Raw genomic sequence first — 7702 nt, forward strand, 5'->3', positions numbered from 1 at the left:
CAGGAGGCAGCTACTCTCAACATTTATAAAGTGAGTTTCTGACCACCAACCAGGCCACTCATGAAGGCTATTATATAATACAGTATTATTGACCACTGATCATGCCAATAGTCTCAGAGACAGTTGACCCATTGATGGTCACATGTGTGAAAAGGTGCTGAACAATATGAGCCTACTGCTTGTCCATCATTCTTTCACCTTGTTTTCTGCTCATTTTCTTTGCATGATGGTTGGACCAAATACTTCTCAACCTTTATTTTTACTATCCTATTTCATACTCCTTACACTTCTTTTTCATCCTGACTGGAATGATATTCCCATAAAAATATCTGCTTTAGCAAGTCTATCAATTTATTCATCTAAGGACTATTGAAGTTTGAGGAATGTGATTTTTATTCTTAAAACATTATTCAGTTGTATGAAAAACAGGGTTTGAGTGAAAGATTGAGCAGACCTAATGGTTGGATCCAAGGTACCCCTGGACAGTACTATTTAGACTCTCTCCTTTTCAGCTTACACATTCTTGGACACAGAGATTGAGTTTGGTTTACCTTCCAGCATTTTCAATTTTGTTTTCAGCTGAAAGGACCTACAAATGAGAAATCTACTTCACTGCTAAACTTATTAGCAAGTAGTATATGTAGTGGGAACAGATCTATTGTGAAGCTCATTCTAACAATGGCAGAGAAAAGAGATCACACCAGAAAGATGGTGGCAGAAGACAACACAGCACAGAGAGATTCATAGTTTTCTTCTGCGTGTTCTCGTCAGAAACAGAGAATAGTCACAGATCTTACCAGAATAATCCAACAACCCTATCTTTGCTTGAAGACCCTAAAACTGAGTTGTCAGGAGCTTCTGGGAGGTAGGCCATCTTTTGCCTGGCCTTTACTCTTAAGCTCTTAAACACTCTCTTAATGCTGTTTTCAAATAAACAAGATTCTAAAGAGATTTCCGGAAACCTCATATTATTTAATTTTTAGTTCATGTCCAACCAACCTAAATCCTCTTCAAGGTTTAGATTTTCATTGCTCCAACATATCTAGCCTGTAGCTTCTCAGAGATGCTTTTTTTTGCTCCACCAAGCAGTGGATGGAAACCAAAGCTGAGCCTCACAACCAAACATTGGGAGAGGTGCAGAGAGCCTTGTAGAAGAGTGGGAGCACGAATAGAAGGATCTGGAGGGGACTGGAGCTCCACAAGAACAAAAGATCCAACTAACCTGGGCCCGGGGGGGGGGGAGGGGGCAGTGGCTTGTGGAGAGTGAAGCACCAATCAAGGAGGATTCATCAACTGGGCCTAGACGCCCTACACATGTGTAGCTAATGAGCATGTTGGTCTTCATGTGGATTCCCTAGTAAGAGGAGTAAGGGTTGTCTTTGACTAGAATCTGTTGTAGGTATTTCAGTCCCTTCTCCTTGCCAGGCCACTGTGAAGGAGGAAGTGCTCACTCCTGATGTGACTTGATATGCTGGGGTAGGTAGTTAGGGGCAAGAGTGCCCCTTTTCTGAGCAGGAGGAGCAGGAGAATAGAGTGAAGAGAGAGGGAGGAAGGGAAGGAGGAACTAAAAGGAGAAGAGGGAGGAGGCTGTGGTTGGGATGTAAAGTGAATGTCTAAATGTTGAGGGTTGGTCTGGTGCTTGTATTTTGATCCTAATTGCTGGCCCTCAAGATCTGGTTACTGCCCAGAGACACCTATTTTTGTTGTGTAAACCTGCATAAGACATTACTCCTGATTGGTTAATAAAAAAGGCCTGCACCTAGGCAGGGCAGAAGAAGATAGGCATGGCTAAGGTTTCTGGGCTTTGGGACAGGAGAATCATGGGGTAGAGACAGACAGACAGGAGGAAAGGGAAAAAAGGACACCACCATGGGTTAGGTAGAAAGGAAACCACATGGGCTGGGAAGAACTACTCCAAGAATGGCATGTAAAGGCCCAGATGAAAAACACAAGCAAGTATTTATAGAATTATGAACGGGATGTAGTCTAATTAGGAATAATTAAAGCAGATGAAAAGGTGTGGGGCTGGAAGACATAAGATAATGTAGGTGATATTATCTGCCCAGCCAAAGGTGATATAAAGCATTTATAAAATCTAACAGGTGTCTGTGTCTTATTGATTGTGATAGTAAGATAATACTGCTGAGATAATTATAGAGCAAATAATAAACATATTTAGCCCAACATCATTTATTGTCAGCTAAACAACTAAACAAATAAACTTTAAGAAAAGAATAAAACATGTCATCCTGCTCCTTTTCTTAATTTTTATTAATTAATTAATTACCTAATTAATTAGGTAAAATTCAGACAGATGTCATTTGATGAGTGACTCTGGGCCTACCATGAGGATGAAAAGAGGATTAAGTCCTAAGTGTCTGATGACTGTGGGGCCTACTGGGAAAAACAAGCAGTTAAGGGAATTGCTAGAGTAGGCTTGCCTGCATTAACGCTATGGACCAAGCATCAAAGAAAGCACACAGTAAATAGATTTTTCTGAGCCTAAGTGTGGATCCCACACAAGAGGCATTGATGAATAAATATTATTTGTTGGCTTGTTGTAAGTAACAATAGTTGAGGAGTATGTTCCAGGACGATGCAGCATACTGCAGCATGCTTGGTGTGTGTATGCCACTTAGGAAGGAATGTCTTTTCATGAAAGTAAAATTAATTACATCTTCTCTTCGAAGTGTTCATAGTCATTGCAGTTGATCGTTCTTGGATTACAGGAAAGGGTCTATCTCCTTAAGCAAAGTAACCCCTCAGCTCATCTCAGACGGTTTGAAGGGGGCCAAATGCCTTCATTTCTTCAGATAGACTCCACCTCTCTGTATCACAGCAGGAACCCAGAAGGCCAGGCTGAGCTGAAGAATGCCAAGGGCTAAGTTCAGTTTGATGAGTATTTACGGAGTCTATGATTTGTGAGGCAAGAAGGAAGCATCATGTTTTAAAAACAGAAAATGTCTTTCAGTCTAGCCAGGTATCACATTCAGGAGAGTAGTACTTCTGCGTGAAAAGAAGAAAACAAAACACACATTCATTGACATGATAAAACCAAACGTAACACTAAACGTTAAAACAAGTTTTTGGAGGACCTTGTTGATTGGGATGAGAGAAAGGGACAACGTTTCCTGAGACAGACTTCCAGCATTGTCCAAATGACACCCGACTCCTGAATTCATAAGCATTCTAGAGTCACTAAAAACTATTCTGTTCGGTGAAGCATCGTCTGCAGTATGCCTCAGCACTCAGCGTCAGTCATATTTCTGTGCTCCACCCTAAGTATGTTAGAAAACTATGATTGTTTGGAATTTGATCTGTGTGTTTTGTTTTAATAAAACTCCAGAGAAAGTAAAACTGGAGTGTGGACGAACTTGAAATCAATTGCATGAGCATTAGGCAAAAATCCCTGTGAAGGTAATGCCTCCTCAGTGGGAAAGAATTAAGTGATACTAGCCTGAGGAATTACTTCCAGCCCACTCCAACCCAACCAAAAAGATGAAATTTCTTCTTGAAGGCACTTAGTGCTATGAACTTTCCTCTTAGCACTGCTTTCATTGTGTCCTATAAGTTTGGGTATGTTGTGCCTTTGTTTTCACTGAATTCTAGGAACTTTAATTTCTTTCTTTATTTCTCCGCTGACCCAGCTGTCATTGAGTTGTTCAGTTTCCATGTGTCTGTAGGTTTTTTGTTATTTCTGTTGTTGTTGAGGTCCAGCTTTAGTTCATGGTGGTTAGATAGGATACAAGGGATTATTTCAATCTTCTTGTATCTGTTGAGGCTTGCTTTGTGATCAACTATATGGTCATTCAAGAACCTAAATTGGAAGGTTATTAACTAGTTGGGCTATGTCTTTTACTACAGTGAATGAGAAACACTTGATCAGTTATCATGTGGAGATTTCCACTGTCTATAAAAGAGTATTTTAACAGGAAACATAACTTTCACCAACATTCCTTAAGCTTTACCAGATATTGTGAAATACGGAGTCCTCCACCAGTGTCCAGCACTTTCAGAACAGCAAACTGCTAGAACCCGAGGGATGCAGACTATCTCGAAGAAATGTCAAGAGATGATGGAGCCTCTGCATGATCTCGGATTCCTGCCAATCTTGTCAGGAGCAACCAGAGAATCCTCTTATCCAAGTTGTCTCTGCTTATGTTACTCATCATTTCTCATACTATTTCTGGTCAGGTTTTAGTTGTTTAGGTTCCTCACCCTGAATGCACAATGAATCCTCCTTGCTTTATGGAAAAGTTGCCTCCAGGAGTTTCTTCTGAGAGCTCTCAGAACATGCAAGCCCACAGAGCTAAGCACTGGAAATGAGAAGAACAAGCTCTTACCTGTGTGTTATCACCTCTTATGGAAAATGAGTTTAGGTCTAATGCACAAACAACAATGTAATAATGACTAGATTAACAGTTCAGATTGCCCCTGCTAAATGATTACTCACAATCATTTCCCTTATAATCTTCTGGTTCTGGTGAACAAGTCTTTGCTTGGCCCCACATTGAGACATGAATTTTATTCTCTTGAAAAAATATCTTTTATTATTATTTTAAGTCATTTTAAAAACAATCATACATAATAATGGCTTTTGTATATACTTTCATTTATTTCTTCCTTTCTTTGATCACTTTACAGACTGATCCTAGCCCCCTACTTTCTCTCCAGTCAGTCCCACCCTCATGCCTCTCCTTCATCCCCCTTTTAGCATGGGTAAATGTATAAAAGAGTCAAGCATTAGGAAGGTTGAGAACCACTAATGTAGAGCACTCTTCTCTCTCTCTCTCTCCCAATACACCATCCTTTGTTACCATTTTTGTGATCATTGTTGTTTTTGGCCTTTTGTTTTATTGTTTTCTTTGTTTGTTTGTTTTTTATCTTACCCCATGATTTTATCTAGGAGTTAGTCAATTTACATGGAGCACGTCTCGCCCCTGGGGGCAATGGTCTCCTGAACCTACTCAGACCTCAGACACCACCACTGCTAGTTCTAGAACTGATGCAGGATGTTCCAACGAGGGGGTTAAGGCTTCTCATAATATTTCCTATAAGCCCACACCTGTTTGTTTATATCCCCTATTTTTATTCATTATTAGCCAGATAGAGCCAAGTAATTGTGGTATTGATACTTGCTTTTTTGCCCAATGCTGGAATGCTAGTAAATTTACTAGCTGGTTACTCACATGCCTCGCTGGGTGCCTGTGCCCGTTGATGCCCCTCACACTATGACTCTCTTCAGACAGAAAAGGGATCCTGGAATTACAGCTGCCATTGTTACTGCCATCTCATTGGCGGCTGTTGGAGCTACCACCACGGCATTAGCCATGAGTCATACTGGGCAGACTGCTCAGACCCTGAATAACATTTTAGCCAATGTAGCTCATGCCTTAAATGTACAAAAAGGAATTAATGCTCAACTAAAAGGAGGCTTGATGGTGTTCAATCAGAGGATTGACCTCGTGCAGGAGCAAATTGATACCCTATGGCAAATCGCTCAACTTGGCTGTCAATGAAAGTATGCTGGACTTTGAGTCACTAGCATACAACATGAGAATTTTCCCTGTGCTGCAAATCTGTCTAAACAATTGTCTAGCTATATTTTAGGTAATTGGACTGGAGAATTCAATACTACGATGGAGCAGCTGAGAGTGGCCATTCTCATGGTAAATTCTACCAGAGTGAACGCAGGACTAGCCACAGGATTATCATCATGGATTGCTGCAGCCATGAATCATCTGAAGGAATGGGTGGGCATAGGAGCGTTAGCAGGCCTTCTGGTGTTGGTCTCCTTGGTTTGCCTGTGGTATATATGCAAGATTAGAGTCTCACAACAGCGTAATGCAGCCATGACCATTCAGGCCTTTACAGCCATTGAAGCAGGACAGTCTCCCCAAGCATGGTTGGCTACCATAAAAAGCTAAAATGTTACGCTCAGGATGTGAGGCTAAGCACTGCACTCAGGGTCAGCCGCTTTGGACCCAGAGAAGAGCATGTCTGATTGCATGCGGGTTGATGCCCCAGGTCCCGCCTCTGAGAAAAAGGTATCGGACGGGTCTGATGTTCTTTGGGTGGATGACACCTAAATGAACATCAGTACAAAGTCCCAATTTATTTCTAATATCAGAGATCAGACCTCTACTCTTGCCTGATGCATCTAAAACAAAAAGGGGGAACTGTAGAGAGCTGCGTAATGCCGTGCCTTAAAGATGGAGCTGGTTTCTGCCTTCCACCTTCCTGATGGTGAGTGCTCTCTGTCACAAACAACTCCACATTTTGCTAAGGCTGAGGATCTGGCTTGCTTCCATGTATGTGGACCTATCTGCATTGCCCACGTGGCATGCTGGGGTTGGCTACCCAGAGGCTATTTAAGCTGTGGGCTGGCTTTCCCCAGGGTCAGATGATTGTTCAAGATTCCTGAATAAACTGCATTGAAAAAAAAAAAAAGATAACACCCTACCTCATGATTTTATCTAGGGTATGATAAAATCATTGTAAAGTAGTTCAAATTTGAATTTCCCTGATGGCTAAGAGTATTGAGTATGTTACTAAATAATTCTTAGTGATTTCCTCATTTGGGAACTCTCTGTATAACTTTATGCCTCATTATTTAGTTAAGTTTTTGGATTTTGTTTGCTTTATCAATGTTTTGTATTTTAGTTTGTATGTTCTCAATACTAATCCCTTGTGAGATGTAGAGCTGCCAAAAGTTTTCATTTTTATTTTTCTACTCTGTAGACTACCTCTGATGGCTAGTTTTTATATTAACTCAATTCAATCTAGAGTCATTTGAAAGGAGGGAACCCCAGTTAAGAAAATGCCTCTGAAAGACTGGGCAAGCCTGTAGGGCATATTCTACTTACTTATTTATTTATTAACTTTACATCCTGATCATAGCCCCCTACATCCTCTTCTCCCACTCCCACCCTTCCTCCTTCTTCCTCCATCTTCCCTCCCTCATTCCTCAGAAAAGGGGAGATTCCCCTATCCACCCACCCAGCTCCTCAGCATGAGGACTGAGCATGTTCTCTTTCCCTGTGGCCAGGCAAGCCAGCCCCACCATGGGGAAGTGATCTAAAAGGAGGCAACAGAGTCCATGTCAGAGACACCTCCTGCTCCCCTTACCAGAGAATCTACATGAAGCCTGAGCTACCCATCAGCTATAGCTGTATAGGGGGCCTACGTCCAGTCTATGTATGGTCCTTGGTTGGTGCTTCAGTCTCTGCATGCCACTCTGGGCCCTGGTGAGTTGGCTCTATTGGTCTTCTTGTGGAGGTCCTATTACCTATAGGTCCTTCTAGCCTTCCTTGCACATTTCCATAAGACTCCCTTTGTTTTGCCCAATGTTTGGCACTGAGTCTCAGAATCTTTTTTGATATGCTGCTAGGTGGAGCCTCTCAGAGGACAGCTATTCTGGACTCCTGCCTGTGAGCATAGCAGAATATCATTAATAGTGTCATGGGTTGGCTTTCTCACATGGGGGTGGTCTGAGATTGGAGGTATCTCCATCCCTGACGCCAAGCTATACTACAGAACAATAGTAATAAAAACTGCATGGTACTGACATAGAAATAAATTGATTGATGAATGAAATTGAATTAAAGACCCAGAAATAAGCCTACCCACCTTGATTTTCACAAAGGAGATAAAACCATACAATGGAAAAGAAAGAAAGAAAGAAAGAAAGAAAGAAAGAAAG

The sequence above is a fragment of the Meriones unguiculatus genome, chromosome 1, assembly GCF_030254825.1.
Source record: "Meriones unguiculatus strain TT.TT164.6M chromosome 1, Bangor_MerUng_6.1, whole genome shotgun sequence".
NCBI lineage: Eukaryota > Metazoa > Chordata > Mammalia > Rodentia > Muridae > Meriones > Meriones unguiculatus.